This window comes from Rattus norvegicus, chromosome 7 (assembly GCF_036323735.1).
Source record: "Rattus norvegicus strain BN/NHsdMcwi chromosome 7, GRCr8, whole genome shotgun sequence".
NCBI classification, from domain to species: Eukaryota; Metazoa; Chordata; class Mammalia; order Rodentia; family Muridae; genus Rattus; species Rattus norvegicus.
This window is the reverse complement of record NC_086025.1, coordinates 84,730,612-84,755,453: the sequence shown is the minus strand read 5'-3', so window position 1 is coordinate 84,755,453 and position 24,842 is coordinate 84,730,612. Positions and strand designations below refer to the sequence as shown.

The window sequence follows — 24,842 nt, the reverse complement described above, 5'->3', positions numbered from 1 at the left end:
TACGTCAAGGGGTGTCAAATTTGGCCTGCTCTTCTTGCTTCCTGTTGACTCCAAGGGAAAGTCGGCAGTTGGCGTATTACACTGAAAAACATGAAGCTCTGAGACCAGACTGAATTGCTAATCACTCCATGTCCTGTTCACTCGAACCAGTTTCCAAGTGATTAAACAAACTGGCCAGGTCTATGACTCAGCTTCCGAGGGTGGGGGTGAGTGGGTGGGCGCCAGTCCTTACCGATTGCTCACCAGGGTTCAGCTCCTTAGGTTTGATCCAGCGCTGTCTCTACAGGTTATCTCCCCCTTGGACCTCGTCCCTCTCTGGACAGACAGGCAGACAGAGATGATGAAGTGTATGATCTACTGGGGGAGGGCCACCTTACCATAAGTGTTTCAGCGCACGGGTTGCAAAAATGTCATCTTTCAACAGTTGCTGTCACTACTTGGAAGCAGTCATAAGTAGCTGGGTGTGGCGGGGTGAAGTCTTCTGAAGTTTGAAAGGAGAAAATGTATTAGTAGGAAACACTAACTCTTTCCTTTTCTGGCATCACTCTCAGATACAGTATCCCATGTGTTTTTCAGCAACTACCGAAGGTTCTGGAAGGAGATGTCACTATTTTAGAGCAGTATAATTGCCCAGTTTTCTAGGTGATTAAATGAATCTTGCTGCCTTTCCTATGCTCAGTGTCCAGTTGCCATGCTGTCAGTGGTGGAAAGAAGGGTGGGAGTCAAGAAGCCACAGGGGAATGAGCTTCCAGGAACTCCCAGTCTCATATGCAAATTAGATTAAACCACACTGCAGCCAAGGGCTGGGGGGCAGCGGCGGGAAGCAAGAGCAAATAATTCCCTCCCTGATCCTTTCTTCTTAGCTTTGTCTCCTGTGGGAATAAAGAAGCTGATTCCAATTTATTTCAGCTACTGCCTGGCTTTAGGAAGTACTGTGCTTGTCAGTCCACCTTGCTTGAGTAAAGTCCTTACCCTGTAACGCCTCGAAATCTTAAAATAAGACGTGTTTAGTCTCTGAAGCAACTATTGCAAGCAACTCCCGTCTTTTCTCCCCAAAAGAAGCTGAGTCTTTTGAATGGCTGGTGCCACCACATCCTCCAGGCGGTTTTCATACTTGGCATGAAACTTTTAGTCATCTCACATATTCCCTTTGTTTTGATTAGTCAACACGTGATAAGTTGACAACATTCAAATGAGAACACTTGAGGAGAGGGGTGGTGGGGAGGAAGAAGTCGTGAAGCCAGCAATGCCCTCCCCCATTAATTAAAAATAAATAGTTTTTTTTCCTTTGAAAAGCATAATTGTTTCTGCCTAGAGAGGAACGAAGGTGAACTTGAAAAATCACACCCCAGACCACTTCTTGGAATCTCTGAATCTGCTGTCGAAATCGTCTCCGGAAAGATTTTTGTGAGCTGTGCATAGCTGAGAGTAAATACACAGATTTCTCCTCTCTCAGGACACAAGCACGGCTGTTCTGTCTATGGAGCTGGGCAGCTGGGCAGCTGGGTGGTGGGCCTGGCAGATAGTGCATGCTTGTTCTATTTACGGAGGAAGCATGGATTTCTGAGCTCTTGCATGTGCATAAGTCTCTTTTCTGATCCCTTATTGTCCTTAAAACTCTTTTCCCCTCTGGAACCAAAGCAAGTCTGAGTGGTGAACATCTGTTCCCACTCATGTTTTCTTCCTTTCCCACTTCTCTACCTTTAAATTACAGGGTTAAAATCAGGCCTGCAGATGAAGTGATATGCAAAAGTGCATTTGACACTCATTATTTCTTCATTATTACTTACTGGTACTTTTTTTTGTCATTAATATGCTATTTGTTGAGGGCCTTCTATGTTCTGGACTCTCTGCAAAAATGTCTAGGGTCTGGCACTTCCCAATGGTTGCATATATCATAGTTTACTGGGGAAACACAGTAATATACATGGTGTCAAACAAGTGATAGACTTTTATTTATGACAAGCTTTCTAAGATGCCTCTTAATTGTTTAAAAGAAATATACATGGACCAGCGTGAGGGATAATTGAAGGTTTCCCTGAGGAAATGATGCTTAAGCAGCGACACAAAGGATGGGTATGACTTAAGGAGGTCTATAGCAGTGAGAAGATGCTTCTGGAATAGAACCTATGAGGAGAGTGAGCAAGTGAAGTCAGCCTATCTGGGAGGAAGACGGAGAAGGGAAGGGACAGGCTGAGTGGTGCGGGAAGTACGATGGCTCAGGCTGAAACTTTGTTTTGGGCGGTATCTTCTAGATACTCAACAATGAAGGAGAAAGCAGTGGATTTCATGGAAAGGAATTTCGCATGTAAAAGGCACCTGATATAGGGGTCGAGAGAGTCAAATGGTATCACGGATAACCTCAAGGGTTTTGGCCAAAAAATTCGAGTGCTTAAGTGACTGTTGGAAAGCAGAATAAGGAACAGATGATACAGTTACTTTTTTGTAAGTTAAAGTGATTTGGTAGCTTTTAGATTAATTCTATGAGTCTGATTGTCAGCCGTAAACTCTCAGTTAGAGATAAAATATAAATGAGTTGCTTATAATTTAGAGGGTTGGGATAATTTGTTTATCTTTACCATCCTTGCAGAACCATAATTCTCTGTGTAAGATAATTCAGACGGTCCTGAGTTGTATCTGAAAGGCAAGTTCATGTCTATCAGGGTTGAACGAAGGAGGTGTGTGATTAGATGCTCTCTCTGTGCTCATGTGTTTTTCTTCTCCTTGACCTGACAGAGACACCAACTTGCTGGCAATTGTATTTTTTAAACTTACTCTCATTTTGTTAGACCTCCCTTTTAAAACATGCCCTGTTATTTCATACAGATAGGAGGGAACAGAATTGCTGGGTTAAATGACCTCATGACATGCTACACAGGGCAAGGGTAGAGCCCGAATTTGAAGCCAGGTATTCCCGGCCTACAGACCCACTCACGCTGGCCCCATCACCTCTGCTAATGTCCTTATCTGACTGACGAAGGTGAAGTATTAGTGGAGTGCAGTGATAGAGTCAGTTAACAGTGTCGCTGAGGAACAGATCTACCTGTCCACTGTGTGTAGAACCATGTCTTTCGCATTGACTGTCTCATCAAGAATTTATATAACAACAAAACCGCAAAATGACAACAACGGCAGCAAGAGCATCGATGCTCAGGCTGTTTTTGATTCTGAGCATCTGGAGGCAGGTCTGACTCTACTTCATTCTCTCCTCTTTCCTTGTTCCCTGCATTCATCTACCACACGGCCCCACAAGACACATGAACTCCTAACCTTGTGTTCTTTTGGAAATGAGACAGAACCCAAGTGCTCACATTTTCTCCTACTAGTCAAGTGTTCTGTTTTAATGCATGTGAAGGTTTAAAATGGAATTGTATTCGAGAGGCTCATATGTTTGAACACTTGGTACCCAGCTGGTGGCCCTGTTTTGGAAGGTTATGAAATCTTTTGGATGTGGTGTAGAGGTGGCTGATATAGGGCTGTAGAGGCAGGGCTTCTGGGTTACAGGTTGGCTCCAATTTGGTTTGAGTCCAAGGTCTCTGATTTCTGGTCAGTGACTAATATGTGAGCAAGTCACTTCATGCTAGAACTGTCATGGGCAGAGATGGCAGTGTGGGAGAAGCTACCTTTGCATACTGCTACACTGCCATCTTTGACATGAAACCGTGAGCTAAAAAAGTCCTTCCTCAAGTAATTGGATTTTGTAATATATTTTTTTATAGCAATGAGAAAAATCACTTAATATGTTATAGTAGATATATTAAAAGAATAAAACAAATAGATGAAAATTCTAATCCCAACAAACCCTCATGGATTTTTTTGGCTCTCCTTGGAGGAACTGATGAGACTGAGGAAGGAAGCACGGGCAGGGAAGAAGCCCCAGGCAGCTGGCTGGAGTCTACACCTGCACAATACAGCTGTTCACCCAAGATAAGCTAATGACAAACTGTCCCTTCCAAGTTGGGTGACATGGGTTCTGTCCAGAGGCCCAGGTGTTACTGTGATCTCTCTGGGAACTCAGAAATCGAAGGTTTTGTTTTGTTTTGTTTTTTCTTTTTCTTTTTCACTTTATTCTGTGCTTTGGCCCCTGGTTTGAATTGCCGCTCCTGTCCTGAAATATGTTGTAATACTAGCATTTATAGCTAAGATTTGTTGAATGCTGTGTGCCACTGTGCTAAAAAGATTTGTACATATTACTTCATTGTCAATTTTAGGACCCCGGGAAATACTATTAGTTTTCCTTTATGAATAGGGACAAGGGATTGTAGAGAGCTAAGGCTTAGCAATGGGTCTGGTGCTTATGCATAGCTACTCAAGGCTATCCTCTAGCACCAACTTCCGTCCTTCTCCTCGTGCTCCTCCTCTTCCTCCTCTTCCTCCTCCTCTTCCTCCTCCTCTTCTTTGAAAGGGTTTCTTTGTATATTACTGGCTATCCTAGAATTCAGTCTGTAGACCAGGCTGGCCTCGAACTCAGAGATTCACCTGCCTCTGCCTCCTGAGTGCTGGGATTAAAGGTCTGTACCACTACCACTCAGTTAAATCACTTATTTGTTACTACTTCACTTTACTGCCCATTGGATGAGTGACTGGATTACTGAAAGTGAGGTAATGATGTTCGTCAGCAGAAGTCACAAGAGAAGGATGACTAGACAAAGGGTTAGGTGCATATTGGGTGCGGAAAAGCAAGGAAGCATACAGGTTTACAAAAATCCAAATGTGTTTGCAAACATGAGTAAAAATGAGCCTTACTTTAAGTATGAGTGCTTTATTCTTCTTGTACCTCATAGCTCTAGGTAGCAAATACATGTTAGGTTGTTTTCTGGAAAAAATGGACAAAGGCCACAGTGATTGAAAATTACACCATATTGGTTTTTTTTAAATATGTGCACATACTGATATGTTTATGTGTGTGTGTGTGTGTGTGTGTGTGTGTGTGTGTGTCTGTGTTCATGTGTTTTCTCATGCATGAGGATACATATGTATACAGGTGGAAGTCAGAGGTTGATGTCAAATGCTTTCTTTGATTGACCTCTATAATATACCCAATTTCCATTACAGGATGTACATGATTCAAGCTAACATTTAAGATTAAGTGCCTAAAATGTGGGGGTGGGGAAGGAAGGGGGAACATTGAGAGAGAAGGTAGATTAGGATCCGAAGTACTTCTAAGGAGAGGGGTCAGATAGTCCCGGGGTTGAATCTTGACTCTACTACATTTCAGCTGTGAGAACTATGTCAAGTTATCTTAGCTATTGAAGCCTTAATTCTTTCACCTGTAAAAAATGGAGATAATAAGACTTCCTTGGAAGTACTGTTGTCAGGCTGCATTGCTCATAGTACTCTCAGTAGTTACTGCTGTCCTTGGCCAGTTTCTCTAAGGGGAGGCATTGGTAGATTCTCCATGGCATAATGTCACAGTCTCTGCTATGTTGGCCACATTCTATAGATCCCATTTGAAAGAGAGTGTGATTTCTCTTGGATCTCCTTGCTATCTTACTACCAGCAAAAGAAACCCATTTTCACTAAAAAAGAGCAGCACTAATCAGAGTCACTGGAGGCTTATGGGCTCTAGAGAGAATGCAGTTCCAAGAAGAAGAAAAGAATTCTGGCGATCAGTGACACCCTTCAGAGGGGGCCCAGATGTAGGCCAGATGCTGGGGATGTGTGGAGACACAGTCTCTACCATTGTTATGCCATGCCTTTCATCCATGTGGGCATGCAGAATATCGACTGATCTCACTGAGATGATTAAGAGTGACTTCAGGGTTCTGGAAACATTGGTGTAGGAGGCTGGGACTCAAGGGTGGTCTTGACAATCCTCCCAGTTGGGAAGAAGAGTTTCTGTAGATGACAGACTAACTCTTGTGATGGATCCCCACTTCACATGCTTTGTTGCATGCCCCTGCAGAAGTGTACTCAGCTTAAACCCTGAAAACACTCGCTGGAGGCAATTGTCAACTTTTGCATCTGTAGAGATTGTCTCCAGTGAGCTTATTCCCATCTGTACTGGATTTCAAGGTGACCGAATCCTTGTTGATTATACCCAGTGCTTCTGTGGGTCAGTCTGAACGTACTCATTGAGCTGGAATGCTACCCTTCTGCTTCAGCCCTCCATTTTGCGTTTTGGTTGGCATTGTTTATTCTTTTAAAATTTCCCCATTTACTATTTATTTATTTATTTATTTATTTATTCATTCATTCATTCATTTATTTATTCACTTTGCATCCTGATCGCTGCCCCTACTTCTCCTGGTTCCTTGAAGTTTCTGATTTAAATACAGTTCAAATCCAGGAACTGACCCCTCTACACAGAAGCTGATCCGCTCCCTGTGCTCAGAACCCTCTTTTCGCCATCTACTCTTTCCCTACAGCCGACAGGACATTGCTGTGGCCCAGGCTGCAGTGCAAATCTCCGTTGCTCCTCTGCCATCACCCACTGCCACAGGTAGTGTTGGCTGATCATCTAGTTCTGGATGCTTTGGGGGTTTTTGCTTCTCTAGAATCTGACGCAACCTTCTGGCTCCTTGTACTTTCTGCCTCTGTGAAGGCAACAAGGCTTCACTACATCATCTTGACCCTTCTCCTCAGTTGTGCCTCCCTATGGCCACAGCTGGGAATAGCAACTCTGTCCTTAGAGACCCATGAGATTAGGCTGGAGCCAGCCAGTTATCATCTCTGTGCTTCTACACTCTTAACTGGACCGCACTTGAGAAGTTATTTTGCAAACTAAAGTGACATGTTCAAAGGTCCAAGTGAAGATGTGGCTATCCCCAGGAGTTATCACTTTGTTGTACTTACTGGCCTGTTCTAAGCCCATCATCTCTTCCATGAGGAATTGGATTGGAGCTGCTACTTACAAGACTTAGTTCTGGGGAATCTTGTTCCTTCTACTTCCCTCCCTTAATTCTTCTCTCCTTCATTTTCATATAACCACCCTGGGTCCCTGATTATTCTCTGAATATCCTAACCACATACCTGCCTGAGCTCCTCTGGGCTTGCTTTCCTCTGTCCTGAGATTGTTTTCACGCAGCTGACCCCAGGATTACCTCCTTTAGGACAATTCAGGTGTCTTCTCCTCAGATGGGAACCTTCCCTAAAGAGCATCTCTTTCTTTATCTGTTTATGGCCCAGGTTCTGGGATTATAGGCACACATTTCTATGCTAGGGCTGTTCATCTTCTATTTTTCTGAAGACTTTATTTTATTCTCACTTTGACAGGTAGTTTTATTGATTATAGACCTAAGTTGACAATGTTCCTTTCAGTACTTTGAAGATATAATTTCCTAGTCTTCTGGATTGCCTTGTTTGTGATTAGTCTTTGCTTCCTTTACATAATTTGATGCTTTTATGATTTTTCTGTTAGTCACTTGTGACCACACATTTTTATTAATATTTGTTTGGTGTGATTTATTTCCTTTTGTTGGATATATGAATTTACATTTTTCTTAAATTTTGAAAATCTCTACCCAGTATTTCCTCCTCAAATCTTTCTGCAGTTCCCCTTTCACTGTAACTCCAGTCATATGAACACTGGCCCACCTAGCATTGCCCCACACCTCACTAAGTCTGTTTCTCTCTTCGTCCCCTTTCTTCTCTCTCCTGTTTACTGTAGTGCCATCACCACGCCTGCCTCCTGTCTACTATTTCTACTGTATGTAGAGTCTTGCTGTTATTAACAATGAGTGTTTTCACCTACAACACTGTGTTTTTTAAATTATATTTGACTTCTGTTTTCATGTTATTCATGTTTACATTTTCACTAATTTCTTAAACATAAACTGAATGTTTATCATAGCTGTCCAGCATCTTTGCCTGTCATTCTATCATATGTGTCATTTCTGGGTCTCTTAATAACTACCAGTTCCCCTCGGTGATCACGTTTTCTTCTTTCTTTGTATGCCTACAGTCTTGATTTGATACAGATACTATGAATTTCATTCTTTTTACTTTTGTGATTAAAAAACCAAGTCCTTGTGTGTGTGACAATGGAAGTCAGACTAGAAGCTGATGTCTAGTGGTTTCTTCAGTTGCTGTGCATCTTAGTTTCTGAGACAGGATCTCTCACTGAAGCTGGGGAATCATAGATTTGACCAGGCAGGGATTACAGGGGTGCATGTCTATGTCCTACTCTTTATATGGGTGGGAAGAATCCAAACACATTTGCACATCATGTACTCTATGGACTGGGTTGTCTTCTCTAGCTAATTTATAATGCTCCTTTTAAGTGATTTTTGTACATATTTCTCACTTTGGACACTTCTTTCTGTTGATGGGTTTGTCCTTAGAGGTTGTCTCCTGATGCACGTTCTTCTGAGGATCTCCTCTGGGTTCTGTGTATGCTTGCTGAGGGAGCAGCAGCCAAATCTCACTGATGGTTCTTCTTTGGGTTCTTTTCTCCTGTCTCTCTCTCTGGTTTATATATAATGTCCCCAATTGCATATAATACCCCATCATTAGCGAAGAACTCTGGGGAAACGTTCTGGAAGCAAAAGATACTTTTCCGTTCAGTTTTCTGTGCTCTTGTTGGGTCCCCCTTGAGCTCTGAAAGCAGAGCCTCAGCCCTTTCTTTAATTCATGGGGACAGCACAGTTTTCTTGGGTCCCCTCTTTTCTGTTCTGTGGTCTAGAAACACTTTTGACTTACTCATTTGGGTCACTTGTTTATTTCTCTTCTCTCCAAATGGATTATTCTACTATGCCAGTTGTCCAATTGCTGATGACTGTTCTTTCATGATGTTTTGCCCAGTTCTTCAATTGTTTGAGATGAGGAATTAAATCTGGTCCCTGGTACACTCCCCTTTGCCATGGAGCACATCTTCTGAGAGCTGTTCATTCTAAGCCCGCCTTCTCTCACATCTCTGGTTTGGAGCTCTGTCTCTAATGGAACCTCTGTCCCTTCTGGAGCCCGCTCCCTTCCCATTCTCTCTGTTTATTTGAATTTGATATTTTTTTTTATTAACTTGAGTATTTCTTATATACATTTCAAGTGTTATTCCCTTTCCGGGTTTCCGGGCAAACATCCCCCTCCCCCCTACCCTTCCTTATGGGTGTCCCCCTCCCAACCCTCCCCCCATTGCCGCCCTCCCCCCATAGTCTAGTTCACTGGGGGTTCAGTCTTAGCAGGACCCAGGGCTTCCCCTTCCACTGGTGCTCTTACTAGGATATTCATTGCTACCTATGGGGTCAGAGTCCAGGGTCAGTCCATGTATAGTATTTAGGTAGTGGCTTAGTCCCTGGAAGCTCTGGTTGCTTGACATTGTTGTACTTTTGGGGTCTCGAGCCCCTTCAAGCTCTTCCAGTTCTTTCTCTGATTCCTTCAACGGGGGACCTATTCTCAATTCAGTGGTTTGCTGCTGGCATTCGCCTCTGTATTTGCTGTATTCTGGCTGTGTCTCGCAGGAGCGATCTACATCCGGCTCCTGTCGGTCTGCACTTCTTTGCTTCATCCATCTTGTCTAATTGGGTGGCTGTATATGTATGGGCCACCTGTGGGGCAGGCTCTGAGTGGGTGTTCCTTCAGTCTCTGTTTTAATCTTTGCCTCTCCCTTCCCTGCCAAGGGTATTCTTTTTCCTCATTTAAAGAAGGAGTGAAGCATTCACATTTTGATCATCCGTCTTGAGTTTCGTTTGTTCTAGGGATCTAGGGTAATTCAAGCATTTGGGCTAATAGCCACTTATCAATGAGTGCATACCATGTATGTCTTTCTGTGATTGGGTTAGCTCACTCAGGATGATGTATTCCAGTTCCAACCATTTGCCTACAAATTTCATAAACTCGTTGTTTTTGATAGCTGAGTAATATTCCATTGTGTAGATATACCACATTTTCTGTATCCATTCCTCTGTTGAAGGGCATCTGGGTTCTTTCCATTTTCTGGCTATTATAAATAAGGCTGCGATGAACATAGTGGAGCACGTGTCTCTTTTATATGTTGAGGCATCTTTTGGGTATATGCCCAAGAGAGGTATAGCTGGATCCTCAGGCAGTTCAATGTCCAATTTTCTGAGGAACCTCCAGACTGATTTCCAGAATGGTTTTACCAGTCTGCAATCCCACCAACAATGGAGGAGTGTTCCTCTTTCTCCACATCCTCACCAGCATCTGCTGTCACCTGAGTTTTTGATCTTAGCCATTCTCACTGGTGTGAGGTGAAATCTCAGGGTTGTTTTGATTTGCATTTCCCTTATGACTAAAGATGTTGAACATTTCTTTAGGTGTTTCTCAGCCATTCGGCATTCCTCAGCTGTGAATTCTTTGTTTAGCTCTGAACCCCATTTTTTAATAGGGTTATTTGTTTCCCTGCGGTCTAACTTCTTGAGTTCTTTGTATATTTTGGATATAAGGCCTCTATCTGTTGTAGGATTGGTAAAGATCTTTTCCCAATCTGTTGGTTGCCGTTTTGTCCTAACCACAGTGTCCTTTGTCTTACCGAAGCTTTGCAGTTTTATGAGATCCCATTTGTCAATTCTTGATCTTAGAGCATAAGCCATTGGTGTTTTGTTCAGGAAATATTTTCCAGTGCCCATGTGTTCCAGATGCTTCCCTAGTTTTTCTTCTATTAGTTTGAGTGTGTCTGGTTTGATGTGGAGGTCCTTGATCCACTTGGACTTAGCTTTGTACAGGGTGATAAGCATGGATCGATCTGCATTCTTCTACATGTTGACCTCCAGTTGAACCAGCACCATTTGCTGAAAATGCTATCTTTTTTCCATTGGATGGTTTGGGCTCCTTTGTCAAAAATCAAGTGACCATAGGTGTGTGGGTTCATTTCTGGGTCTTCAATTCTATTCCATTGGTCTATCTGTCTGTCTCTGTACCAATACCATGCAGTTTTTATCACTATTGCTCTGTAATACTGCTTGAGTTCAGGGATAGTGATTCCCCCTGAAGTCCTTTTATTGTTGAGGATAGCTTTAGCTATCCTGGGTTTTTTGTTATTCCAGATGAATTTGCAAATTGTTCTGTCTAACTCTTTGAAGAATTGGATTGGTATTTTGATGGGGATTGTATTGAATCTGTAGATTGCTTTTGGTAAAATGGCCATTTTTACTAAATTAATCCTGCCAATCCATGAGCATGGGAGATCTTTCCATCTTCTGAGGTCTTCTTCAATTTCTTTCCTCAGTGTCTTGAAGTTCTTATTGTACAGATCTTTTACTTGCTTGGTTAAAGTCACACCGAGGTACTTTATATTATTTGGGTCTATTATGAAGGGTGTCGTTTCCCTAATTTCTTTCTCGGCTTGTTTCTCTTTTGTGTAGAGGAAGGCTACTGATTTATTTGAGTTAATTTTATACCCAGCCACTTTGCTGAAGTTGTTTATCAGCTTTAGTAGTTCTCTGGTGGAACTTTTGGGATCACTTAAATATACTATCATATCATCTGCAAATAGTGATATTTTGACTTCTTCTTTTCCGATCTGTATCCCCTTGACCTCCTTTTGTTGTCTGATTGCTCTGGCTAGAACTTCAAGAACTATATTGAATAAGTAGGGAGAGAGTGGGCAGCCTTGTCTAGTCCCTGATTTTAGTGGGATTGCTTCAAGTTTCTCTCCATTTAGTTTAATGTTAGCAACTGGTTTGCTGTATATGGCTTTTACTATGTTTAGGTATGGGCCTTGAATTCCTATTCTTTCCAGGACTTTTATCATGAAGGGGTGTTGAATTTTGTCAAATGCTTTCTCAGCATCTAATGAAATGATCATGTGGTTCTGTTCTTTCAGTTTGTTTATATAATGGATCACGTTGATGGTTTTCCATATATTAAACCATCCCTGCATGCCTGGGATGAAGCCTACTTGATCATGGTGGATGATTGTTTTGATGTGCTCTTGGATTCGGTTTGCCAGAATTTTATTGAATATTTTTGCGTCGATATTCATAAGGGCAATTGGTCTGAAGTTCTCTTTCTTTGTTGGGTCTTTGTGCGGTTTAGGTATAAGAGTAATTGTGGCTTCATAGAAGGAATTCGGTAGTGCTCCATCTGTTTCAATTTTGTGGAATAGTTTGGATAATATTGGTATGAGGTCTTCTATGAAGGTTTGATAGAATTCTGCACTAAACCCGTCTGGACTTGGGCTCTTTTTGGTTGGGAGACCTTTAATGACTGCTTCTATTTCCTTAGGAATTATGGGGTTGTTTAACTGGTTTATCTGTTCCTGATTTAACTTTGATACCTGGTATCTGTCTAGGAAATTGTCCATTTCCTGAAGATTTTCAAGTTTTGTTGAATATAGGTTTTTATTGTAAGATCTGATGATTTTTTGAATTTCCTCTGAATCTGTAGTTATGTCTCCCATTTCATTTCTGATTTTGTTAATTTGGACGCACTCTCTGTGTCCTCTCGTTAGTCTGGCTAAGGGTTTATCTATCTTGTTGATTTTCTCAAAGAACCAACTTTTGGTTCTGTTGATTCTTTCTATGGTCCTTTTTGTTTCTACTTGGTTGATTTCAGCTCTGAGTTTGATTATTTCCTGCCTTCTACTCCTCCTGGGTGTATTAGCTTCTTTTTGTTCTAGAGCTTTTAGGTGTGCTGTCAAGCTGCTGACATATGCTCTTTCCTGTTTCTTTCTGCAGGCACACAGCGCTATGAATTTTCCTCTTAGCACAGCTTTCATTGTGTCCCATAAGTTTGGGTATGTTGTATCTTCATTTTCATTAAATTCTAAAAAGTTTTTAATTTCTTTCTTTATTTCTTCCTTGACCAGGTTATCATTGAGTAGAGCATTGTTCAATTTCCACGTATATGTGGGCATTCTTCCCTTATTGTTATTGAAGACCAGTTTTAGGCCGTGGTGGTCCGATAGCACGCATGGGATTATTTCTATCTTTCTGTACCTGTTGAGGCCCGTTTTTTGACCAATTATATGGTCAATTTTGGAGAAAGTACCATGAGGAGCTGAGAAGAAGGTATATCCTTTTGCTTTAGGATAGAATGTTCTATAAATATCCGTTAAGTCCATTTGGCTCATGACTTCTCTTAGTCTGTCTACGTCTCTGTTTAATTTCTGTTTCCATGATCTGTCCATTGATGAGAGTGGGGTGTTGAAATCTCCCACTATTATTGTGTGAGGTGCAATGTGTGTTTTGAGCTTTAGTAAGGTTTCTTTTACATATGTAGGTGCCCTTGTATTTGGGGCATAGATATTTAGGATTGAGAGTTCATCTTGGTGGATTTTTCCTTTGATGAATATGAAGTTCCTTCCTTATCTTTTTTGATGACTTTTAATTGAAAATTGATTTTATTTGATATTAGAATGGCTACTCCAGCTTGCTTCTTCCGACCATTTGCTTGGAAAATTGTTTTCCAGCCTTTCACTCTGAGGTAATGTCTGTCTTTGTCTCTGAGGTGTGTTTCCTGTAGGCAGCAGAATGCAGGGTCCTCGTTGCGTATCCAGTTTGTTAATCTATGTCTTTTTATTGGGGAGTTGAGGCCGTTGATGTTGAGAGATATTAAGACATAGTGATTATTGCTTCCCGTTATATTCATATTTGGATGTGAGGTTATGTTTGTGTGCTTTCATTCTCTTTGTTTTGTTGCCAAGACGATTAGTTTCTTGCTTCTTCTAGGGTATAGCTTGCCTCCTTATGTTGGGCTTTACCATTTATTATCCTTTGTAGTGCTGGATTTGTAGAAAGATATTGTGTAAATTTGGTTTTGTCATGGAATATCTTGGTTTCTCCATCTATGTTAATTGAGAGTTTTGCAGGATACAATAACCTGGGCTGGCATTTGTGTTCTCTTAGGGTCTGTATGACATTAGTCCAGGATCTTCTGGCCTTCATAGTTTCTGGCGAGAAGTCTGGTGTGATTCTGATAGGTCTGCCTTTATATGTTACTTGACCTTTTTCCCTTACTGCTTTTAATATTCTTTCTTTATTTTGTGCGTTTGGTGTTTTGACTATTATGTGACGGGAGGTATTTCTTTTCTGGTCCAATCTATTTGGAGTTCTGTAGGCTTCTTGTATGCCTATGGGTATCTCTTTTTTTAGATTAGGGAAGTTTTCTTCTATGATTTTGTTGAAGATATTTACTGGTCCTTTGAGCTGGGAGTCTTCACTCTCTTCTATACCTATTATCCTTAGGTTTGATCTTCTCATTGAGTCCTGGATTTCCTGTATGTTTTGGACCAGTAGCTTTTTCTGCTTTACATTATCTTTGACAGTTGAGTCAATGATTTCTATGGAATCTTCTGCTCCTGAGATTCTCTCTTCCATCTCTTGTATTCTGTTGGTGAAGCTTGTATCTACAGCTCCTTGTCTCTTCTTTTGGTTTTCTATATCCAGGGTTGTTTCCTTGTGTTCTTTCTTGATTGCTTCTATTTCCATTTTTAATTCCTTCAACTGTTTGATTGTGTTTTCCTGGAATTCTTTCAGGGATTTTTGCGATTCCTCTCTGTAGGCTTCTACTTGTTCTCTAAGGGAGTTCTTCACGTCTTTCTTGAAGTCCTCCAGCATCATGATCAAAAATGATTTTGGAACTAGATCTTGCTTTTCTGGTGTGTTTGGATATTCCATGTTTGTTTTGATGGGAGAATTGGGCTCCGATGGTGCCATGTAGTCTTGGTTTCTGTTGCTTGGGTTCCTGCGCTTGCCTCTCGCCATCAGATTATCTCTAGTGTTACTTTGTTCTGCTATTTCTGACAGTGGCTAGACTGTCCAATAAGCCTGTGTGTCAGGAGTGCTGTAGACCTGTTTTCCTCTCTTTCAGTCAGTTATGGGGACAGAGTGTTCTGCTTTCTGGCGTGTGGTTTTTCCTCTCTACAGGTCTTCAGCTGTTCCTGTGGGCCTGTGTCTTGAGTTCACCAGGCAGCTTTCTTGCAGCAGAAAAGTTGGTCTTACCTGTGTTCCCGAGGCTCAAGTTCGCTCGTGGGGTGCTACCCACGGGCTCTCTGCAGCGGCAGCAACCAGGAAGACCTGTGCCGCCCCTTCCGGGAGCTTCAGTGCACCAGGGTTCCAGATGGTCTTTGGCTTTTTCCACTGGCGTCCGAGATGTGTGTGCAGGGAGCAGTCTCTTCTGGTTTCCTAGGCTTGTCTGCCTCTCTGAAGGTTCAGCTCTCCCTCCCACGGGATTTGGGTGCAGAGAACTGTTTATCCGGTCTGTTTCCTTCTGGTTCTGGTGGTGTCTCAGGCACAGGGGTCCTGCCGCTCCTGGGCCCTCCCCCACGGGAGCCCAGAGGCCTTATACAGTTTCCTCTTGGGCCAGGGATGTGGGCAGGGGTGAGCAGTGTTGGTGGTCTCTTCCACTCTGCAGCCTCCAGAGTGCCCACCTGACCAGGCGGTTGGGTCTCTCTCTCACAGGGTCTGGGGGCAGAGAGCTGCTGCCGAATTTGATATTTTTTAAGACCTGGATTCTGACTCTACTCATCTTCTGGATTTTTTAATTCCTAATATCTCAGCTGATGGATTAGCAGCTTGTTTAAGGACCTTACATTCCTCGGCCTCAGCGCTGCTTTTTTCTTTTCTGTGCATGGAAACAAGGTTACTATAAATTTAAAGAAATCTATAGTATTTAATGCAACCCCATTTTGACTTTTGTTTTTTGTTTCGTTTCGTTTTGTTTTTCACTATTGGTAAAGCTGAATTTTCCCTGCACCATGTCCTGTTTACAGTTCTTCTTTCACGAGCAAACCCAATTTACTTGCAATGTTCTACTGCCTCAGAGGCTCAGTTTTCAAGGCTTAGAGTCTCCTGTCATTTTGATAGAGTTACAGGACAACTGGTCATGTCAGAGTCCTAGTGTGTGCTTTATCTAGCAAATGCAAATCTTTTACCTGAAAACCTTTTATCCCTTGAAGTCTTTAAGAGTTCTCTTTTTCTTCTTTACTTCAGTTCTAAATAATTAATGATAGGAGGGAGGGAGGAGAGAGAGAGAGAGAGAGAGAGAGAGAGAGAGAGAGAGAGAGAGAGGAGAAGAGAAGAGATATCTCTTATTGATTTTTTTCCCACATCATTTTACTACTCAAGAACAAGTGTCGGGAGCAATGCCTAATCACCGAACTCAATTTCCTTTAATTAATTTTTGTACTGAAAGTATATTGGCATTCAAGTATAAATGAAAGGGAGAGGAAAATATTTCAAGTAATGAATCCAACAAATGAAAAAGAGTGATAAATGAAGGGTGTCAGAGCCTTTGGTTAGGACTGCTTGCTGAACTGGTGACAACTGGGAGCTTGACCAGCTGTAGCTTCACGATTCAAGGGCAGGCTTAAATCATACCTGAAGGCTTATTGGATTTATAGCTGCACACCATTGCTCAAGAGTGTGTGCTACTCACAAACACTATTGCCTTCCAAGTGACTGATACTTAGGGTCTTATTAAAGTTGCTTATACTTATGGTCTTATTCAAATTGTTTACTCACTTTATTTTCATTCTATGATGTCTTGGATACATGAACGATTCCAATCCCATCTATGGCTATATCATCCTGAGCTGACCTGATCTTACCTGAGGACTCTGGTCATCTCTAGAGCACACAATGCAACTATCTTTGCATTACATTCTGGAGGACCATGTTTTTTCCTTTTAATGTCTTTGTGATGCCTAATGAAACTATGTTCTGATATGACAATTGAGGGAATACCATTTTTCCAGGTTCTTTTCTGGTTTCATATTAATGTCAAGACTTAGTGATCTTCAGTTTTCTCTGACTTAAATGAGCAGAGTTTCATTTTATTTTTATATATAACTCACTTGCTGGTGGGTTGTTATGGGTGGGGAGATCAAGATATCAATATATGTCATTTCTTGCTTTTCCAGTTGGAGTCTTAGATCAAGTAGAATAGTCAGAGATTGATAGACTCTGTCAATTGTCTGGCTATTAAAGTGGAATAGATGGCATTCATTTATTGGCCAAGGGGAATTTGTTAGCACCTCAGCCCTGCTCAGGTAGATGTTATGTCCACTTCGCTGTCTGTCCTCAACCCAGTGTGGGAAAGTGCATATCTTCTTTATATCAGATCCCTTGACATTAGCAAAAAAGGAAGTAGAAATGATCAGAATAAAAAATGTTCAGCTTCTTCTCTTCAATTCCATTAGTGGGTTTTCTATTCTCCCTACAACATGAGGAATAAAGAGTAGAAGTGATGCATATGGGGTTGGGGATTTAGCTCAGTGGTAGAGCGCTTGCCTAGGAAGCGCAAGGCCCTGGGTTCGGTCCCCAGCTCCGAAAAAAAAAAAAAGAACCAAAAAAAAAAAAAAAGAAGTGATGCATATGGTGATGCCCGCAATGGAGGCTGTTTCCACTAAAAATGGTGTACACGCAGATTTTAAGAGTTAGTCTGTGAAGTACCACAATCAATTCACCTACGTATTATCTGTTCTTCTTGGGGGAAGCAGTGAGATTGGTGTTCATTATCCGAGTTTCAAAGCCAATCCGCAGTGATGTAACCTCTCTAGTCCTAGTTTCTCTTCTTGTGAAGTAGAGACAACACTACCAGACATCTACAACTAATGAGAACATTCAGTAAACTAATACATAGAAAAGTCTATTAGAGAAAGTCTAATGATCCTTTAATGTGTTTCTAGTAGTCATTGCTAAATGTCAAAAATCTGCTTAGATAAAAAATGGGAACAGATTACTCAGAACAACTCTCCTATGTGAATGTTTATGTCCTGTCACCAGGTAATGGCTAAACACATGTTATTTTCATATTCTCTAAACATAAATATAATTCTCTTTATGTGCTTTCCCCATGTTCCAGACTATTCTCTGTAATAATTATAACAATTGCAAGTGATTTAATTTTACCAGTTTTGTTTGTGTGTGTGCATGTATGCACATACATGAATATATATGAATATACTAGTAGAGGTCAGAGAACATCCTGCAAGAGCTGGTTCTGTCATTGTATCACATTCATTACAGCTTAGCACCTTCTGTACCTGATTTTGCATAGATAGTGATTCTAGCTCCTGTCACAACAAACATGGGGTTGAGGTGGGGTTCTGGGAAGCCACAGCTTGTTATGCCCAGCTGTGCCGCTCTCCCCGTTCTCTTTGCCTGTCACTGGTCCACTTCTCTTTCCTAGACCCATCCCTGGGAATGCTGCTCAGGATGGGCAGGAAGCTTCTTCTTCTCTGATGCGCTTGAGGAAATTAAATACAGTAGTTGCATTCCATTCTGGCTTTGCCTCATTAAGAGGTCTCTATAGATTAATTCCCAAGAGATCGAATCTTGTTACTTTACTGTGGCAAAGTGAAATTAGTGTAAAGTAACAAGGAGCCAGATTAATGTGACCCCAGGAAATAATCCATAAAAAACTTATGAGGCCTTTAGCAGACTGTAAATTGGGTTTCAGACAGGGTGAGGGGAGGAGAAGAGCCATGTTAAAAACAATTGGTTTGTAATGAATAGGGATAATATTTTAGCACTTCGAAATAGCAGAAAACACCAGAGTAAATAACTTGGGGCACCCAATGGCAATATTTTCTAACATGTGTAAATAATTGAAATGGTGATTATAATCCTAACTGAATTTTTTGTGCTTTATAGCTGCCGGGAAGTGTATTGTTCATGAAGCATCCCAGAACACTAAAGCAAAAGAACAAAGGGGAAGTTGGCGGCAGAGGAAAGAGATGGAAAAAGAAAAAGATCTTGTCTGGAATGATCACTTGTCTCGTCTGCGCTGTATGCTGGAGGCTTGGGAGTCCTGGTTAGTTGTTGCAAAGTAGCCAGGCTGCTGGAAACATACATCCATTCCCGGCTCAGGGTAGCTGTAGCAGAGTCTCATAAAGCAAATAAGCAAATCATGAGGCCCAACTAATGCTTTTCTAGGATAAACAAGCTAAATTTTGAGAGTGAGGAGATGCAGATATACTATTCAAACACCTCTTTCTTTCACAATTTATATTTATTTGGTAGTAAGAGTTTAGAGTAGGATCACTTACATGTGCATATATGCAATACATGTATATTACATGCATATGTGTAGTGAAACCATTGCTCAAATTAACTCAAACATGTAATGAATATGTTTATAACTAGCAGAGAAATAATAAAGCAAGAAAATACAATGAAGAATATTTTTTTTCTCAACAGTTGTAGGAATGGAGATCTGACAAGTCCTTGTAGGTCAGACTCAACATTCCTTTGTCATGACATTAGGAGACAATGACAGAGTCAATGTGGCTGTGTTAAGCCTCCTGGGACCTTTGTATTTGTGCACCTTATTGCATTTCTGCATTTTCCTGGACCTTGTTCTCAAAGCTTAGCTGAATGACATCCTTGAGGGTGATCTGCATGAAGACCACAGGCTGTCCTGCATCCTCAAGGACAAGAGTAAGTATGGCAAGATGATCAGGAAACTAGGTCCTTTTAAAGAAAGATATTGATAAACTTGGGGTGAGAGACTGTCCTGCAGACTAATGGAGACTTGAACAAATGTCACTTACACATTCAGTGAAGTGACTTTGGACCAAAAGAACATTTCCACTCAAGTTTAACCTGGTGAACCAATGAATTAATTGGGTTTGCTTAAGGAATCACCGGTAAAGAGTCACTCATAGGAGTGAACCCTGTACAGCCATATCATCAAAACAATTTGACCCCAGAGTGAATGATGGTGTTAACACCCACCATTCCATCAAAGGAGTTTCCCTCCAGTTAATGTTAATCTTCCAATGTCTGCATTCTCTAAAACATCCCAAGACTTTTGAGCAGTCAGCCAGAATTACATACAGCCAGAAGGGAGCACAAGCATAAGGGAATAGCTGGAAAGTCTGTTGAGAGCCTAAGGATCCATTCTACCTCTCCTTTCTACGAGAGCTCTTCAGCAGGCCCCAGCTTACTGAGGGTCTTTGCTGGGTAATCACAGCTGCTCCGATTAAGACAATAATGGCTGGTATACTGGGACAGAGTTCACAACAGGGAGACAGTCTGAAGTCCACAGGATACTGAGACTGTAATGCAGGGGATAAAAAACTTAGTCCTCTAGGCTGCTTGGAGCCAGGGTGAACTCTAACTAGGAGCTGTGATGCCATCTGTCAATTGTATAAGAAGTGTCTGAGAGAGATTGAGAATCAAGTTTCTTTGTCTAAAGGCAAAGAAAAGCCCAGGCCCATCTCCCCAGCTCTGCCTGCCTGCCTGGGTAGTATTTTGAGCTTAAGCAAGATTTTTGTATCTTCCCTATGTAATCCCTAGATTGGTGTACTAGCTTAATGCAATCTAACGCAATTCCAATCTTTGAAGGAAAATGTCTCTAAAATTATCCGGAACATTACACAGGTGAAAATAGCCAATACAATTTTGAAAAATGAGAGTAATCCTTATTTACTCTCACATAATGGGGAATGCATTATATTTTATAACATGGAATATTTTATGTGAGAAGTAAAGGGATAGAGCATCTGGGCAGGTAGACAGAAAAAATCGATCATTACAGGAAAATGAGGTCCATGTTGTGATATGTAGGAAAACTCAATCATGTCAATGCATATATCTCAATGATAAGAAAAGAAGAATAGCTTTATTAGTAGAAGATAAAAATTTCATTTGTTCTATATTAAAAATTGTTGAAATTCTTAGCACTTGTCATGTAGTGAAATCCTAAAAAAATGTGTGTGCTAGTGTGTATGTTGTGTATGTTGGATTAAACTATGTCTTAAAAGATACAACTTTGTTATAACATCCTTAGGAATTTGGGCACTTTACATTTACACGTGCATGTGACTTTAAATTTTAGTGATTTAAATGTAAATAAATTTTAACTGATAAAATACATTTATGCTGTATAGCACGATGTTTATGTAGATATATATCATATGCAAGTAATCTCTTATGGTGAGAATATTTATTATCTATTCTCTTTGTTCTTAGTGTGTAGAATTCATTGTTACTGTACAGTCACCAGATTGTAACTAAGATGGCTCTCTTGAACTGACCTCTTGTCAAATGGAAAATTTATATTCTTAATTTTAATATGTTTGACTAATTTGTACAATAAAACGTTGAAGGTAAGTTGATGAAGATATTTTCCTGTCATAGGTATTCAACATTTCTCAATGCATAGATTATTAAAAATGGGAAGACAGATAGGTCACTGGAGAACAAAATGAGAGAATTGAATATGTGTGACACATGGGGGAAGAGTTACATACGACAGGAAACCTGGTTCTCAGACTCTCTCAGTGTCTGAGACCATACTCTAAGAACACAGTCAATGTGGGAGACTTTTGGTGGCCTAGTCTCAGAAGCCATGTAATGTCACATCTGAAGTGTTTGACCAGCCGTTCAGTCACAAAGACCTGACTGAATTTAAAGGCAGGAGACGTGGAAATTTCTCTTTCCGAGAAATTGACAAAACTTTAGTGTCCCCTGTGAGATAGAAGATGTCATTGTCCTAATGAAACAAGTTTCTATAGTTGGGGGTTGGGTCACCCTGTGCTCTTTGCCTGGGAGCTGTCTGCACTCTGCTTCTTGGATTGCTTGCATTGTGTTTTCCTGTCCCATCTCTCTGAACTCTCAGATGTCAGTCTCACTTCTGCTGTCTTATCCTTATCTTGGGACTAAGTTCTTGGACACAGATGACAGTATTATTTTGTAAAGTCTTTTGGGGGAAAGTATTGAATGTGGTTTCCATCAGGGTGGAAGTGTCTGTGGACCTAGTCTCAGGCAAATAACATAAGAACTCAAGCAAAAAAACACAAAGAACATTGGGGTTTTGATAGTTTTAGGTAATACAAATTTGAGGAGTTGTAAGAGTAATTTTGAACATGCCACAGAGCCACATATGCAACCTTCCAGAATTTTCTAGATGTGGAGTGGCCACAAAGATTTTTGAGGTTTCTCCACATTGTTTTGGGGCTTCGTGACCAGCTTTACTCCATGAAAACTAAATCATTGTCCTGTTAAATATGTGGCCTGGGACTTGGGAATTAGGAGTTCTGTGACTTCAGCCTCAAGACATCCCTTTTGTTTGCTGTACTAGGACGTTACTCTGCCTATCTGACTTCCCCCAGCCAGCTAACTATAGCTTTGCTGTGCAATGGGGTCCTGGGGTAACATCAAACAATGAACTAGCAAGCAGCCTGGCGTGCATAGCCTGCAGAAACTGCCAACTTTGGATTTCCACTCTGTATCACAAACATCAACTATTTCATGTCATGTCTCTATGCCAAATTGACAGAAGACAACTTTGGCAATAAAAAGTACAGAAAGTAAGCTTTCATCCCCATATAATTGGAGCAAGGGTATCTTGTAACAAGCAGCTGCTTCCTTATCAGAAATGAATTTGTAGAAAAGTAGTCTCTATCCCTTGGTGGGATTCTGATGGCTTCGCACAAGCATTTCATCATGGCCTATGATACCCGTGGGCTAATTAGATTCTGAAAGGAGCCATTCCCTTCAGGGTCAGAAAGTGCTCAGTACCAAATGATTCTGCTTAGTCTTTTTATCCTAATGCAAATAAATACTGTTCATATGGGAAGTGTTTAACCATATTTGTCCACTCGTAAGAAAATATAAATAAGGGGACCACAGCCTCTTAGATAATGAAAAGAGTGTATGCAGATCTAGGCAGAAGTTAAGTACACTGTCTTGAGCTACAGTGCTTACAACAAACAGATTTGTTGAATAGCAACAAGAAAGAAAGAAATTAGGGATTTAGGATGAGTTCAAAAAATGCAGAAGTCTTGTAGTCCAGTAACTGTTATATTAAGTTGTAAGTGGTCACTGATTGTGATTTCTTTCCTACGAACCCTGGAATTTCCTACCTGGTCTTTGGCAGTTTAGGATAAAAGGTCATTTGGAAAAGCTTTCCTTCATATTTTTTTACATTGGTACAACAAGTTCTGAAAAAACCAACTAACCACCACCACCACCACCAGCAGCAGCAGCAGCAACAACAACAACAACAACAACAACAACAACAAAAAACAAAAAACAAAACACAACTTGTGCTTGTGGCTAAACTTTCCATGATTTTTCTTTCTGGTGTGACAACAACCCCTGAAGAACCTTCTTTATGCATCTGATGTGTCTTACGGTTATCCGATGGCTTGTTCAGGTAGGCTTAGCAAGTTCACTTTGGAATAAAAGAAGGAAGCTGGCAAGATTGTTTTAGCTCCTCTCTCCACTCCACAGAGGGTGGAGAAATGCAATTGCAGGAATAATAAATGTGATGAAAGAAAGCCCTTACAGATTGCTTTCCCAAGGCACTGGGGACACTTTGAAGATATTAATTAATGCTCGTTAAAGTCCTATGGGATAGGAAGGGGGCAAGGATTATTAACTCGTTTTATAGGGGAAATGAAGCAAGAGAGCTTTAATACACTCCCTGTATCAAGCAGTAATTATGGAGGAGAATACAGTGTCAAATCCCAAGCCCCCCTTTTCTCAGGGCCCTGCTCAGGGAAGCCTAGTGAGATTGGCCCTAAATTACAGCCTCATGTATATTTCAGCCAGCCTCGAATTTACTTCTTCTACTTTCCTATCTTGGCCCTGAGAACAGGTGTTCTAAGGCGTTTTTACATGGTTCAGCCAAGCCCTCTGCTTCCCTCCTCTCAGCAGATGAGATTACCTCCTATTTCACAGCAATCCTTGAAGCCATATACAGTGAACTTCCAACCTCCCATTGCTCTGATTCCAAATTTATTTTTAATCTTCACCCGTGTTCTGCTTGTTCCTTGTCCTTGTTTCAGAATCTTATCGCCTTTTAAAGTTGAGTCTGTCTCCCCATCTTTGGGACTGTATGCGTTACAATTGTCTGGCAGAGGCAGGGGGACTTTCCACCCCCTGACACCCCCATTCCTCATATCTTTAATCTATCCTCTTCTCTTAGCTTTTTCCCATAATGCTAAAATTGCTTTTAAAACTCTCCTTCAAAAAAAAAAAACTCTCCTTCCCTAAAAATACTTTTTCTTGGCCTGTGTATTCTTTTGTGCAACGTCCCTATCTCTCTCTTCCTGTGATTGCTAAATCTCTGGAAAGAGCAGCCTGTGTCCAGTTCCTCCAGGCAGTTTTCAAAGATCATCTGGGCTGTTGTCATTTGCCTGAGAAGCAGCTGGAGCTTGGATCCAAACTGCCTAGGTTCAAACCCAATTCTGGCAAGACTGATTCTGTCAGTAATCTGCTATGCCCACAGACACAGTGATTGGTAACACACTGTCTCCTCACACACAGATTTCCATCCTTCTTACAGAGTATAGTGTCTCTGCTTGGAGAGATGCCACCTCTGTTTTATTTTTAGATTTAAGTGCATGCCTGACATCGTGATTTATCTTTCAAATACAATTCTGTTGAGTTTGGACATTGTAAGGAGAATGGCTTGCGTTTTGAAAATGTAGAATTTATTTTTGAATAATTCTAACAGGAGGTGTAGAAAACAGAGCAACCACCACAGCAACGTGCCAGACATATCCTTGTATTGTGGGCTGGTTACCACTCACAGCTTTTCAGTTACTATCTTGTACCCCACAAGATGGGATGACCACTTGGGCCTTTGGGGAAGCAAGTTCTGTTAAGCTTCAAATAAGATAAAGCAATAATTAATTTCTCAGTTACTTGGAGATCTTCCAGCATTTCTTTCCTATATTTGGTTTAAAAACAACCGATTGAGTACATAATAGAAATCTTGATGTGTTATAGAGATCCACTGTTGCAAGGTAAGGAAGTTGTTCTGTTCACTGGAAGGGAAGAACAAGTCAGAGGCAAATAAATGCTCTGGGCGGTAGTTATGTAGGTAACAGAAAGACATCATTAGGTTAAAAATGGAATCTGATACCATTTGTGATGAGAGATTAACAATTCAATTATTAAATGTGGGAAGGTGTCAATTATTACCTGTGATTGGTGGCCAGCAGGCAGATGCTTATTTCTCAAACAAACATCAGGGGAACTCCCTTCTAA

The 24,842-nt window shown here is 41.0% G+C and overlaps 1 long non-coding RNA gene across 1 annotated transcript in view; it reads left to right on the top strand.

Moving 5' to 3' along the window:
* LOC134479728 (uncharacterized) overlaps positions 1 to 20,952 on the top strand; it is a 122,442-nt gene extending 101,490 nt beyond the window's left edge. The window contains exon 3 of the long non-coding RNA XR_010053395.1: positions 18,492 to 20,952. This is a non-coding gene — a long non-coding RNA (uncharacterized LOC134479728). The remainder of the gene's footprint in view (positions 1 to 18,491) is intronic.
* The last annotated feature ends 3,890 nt before the right edge of the window (positions 20,953 to 24,842 follow it).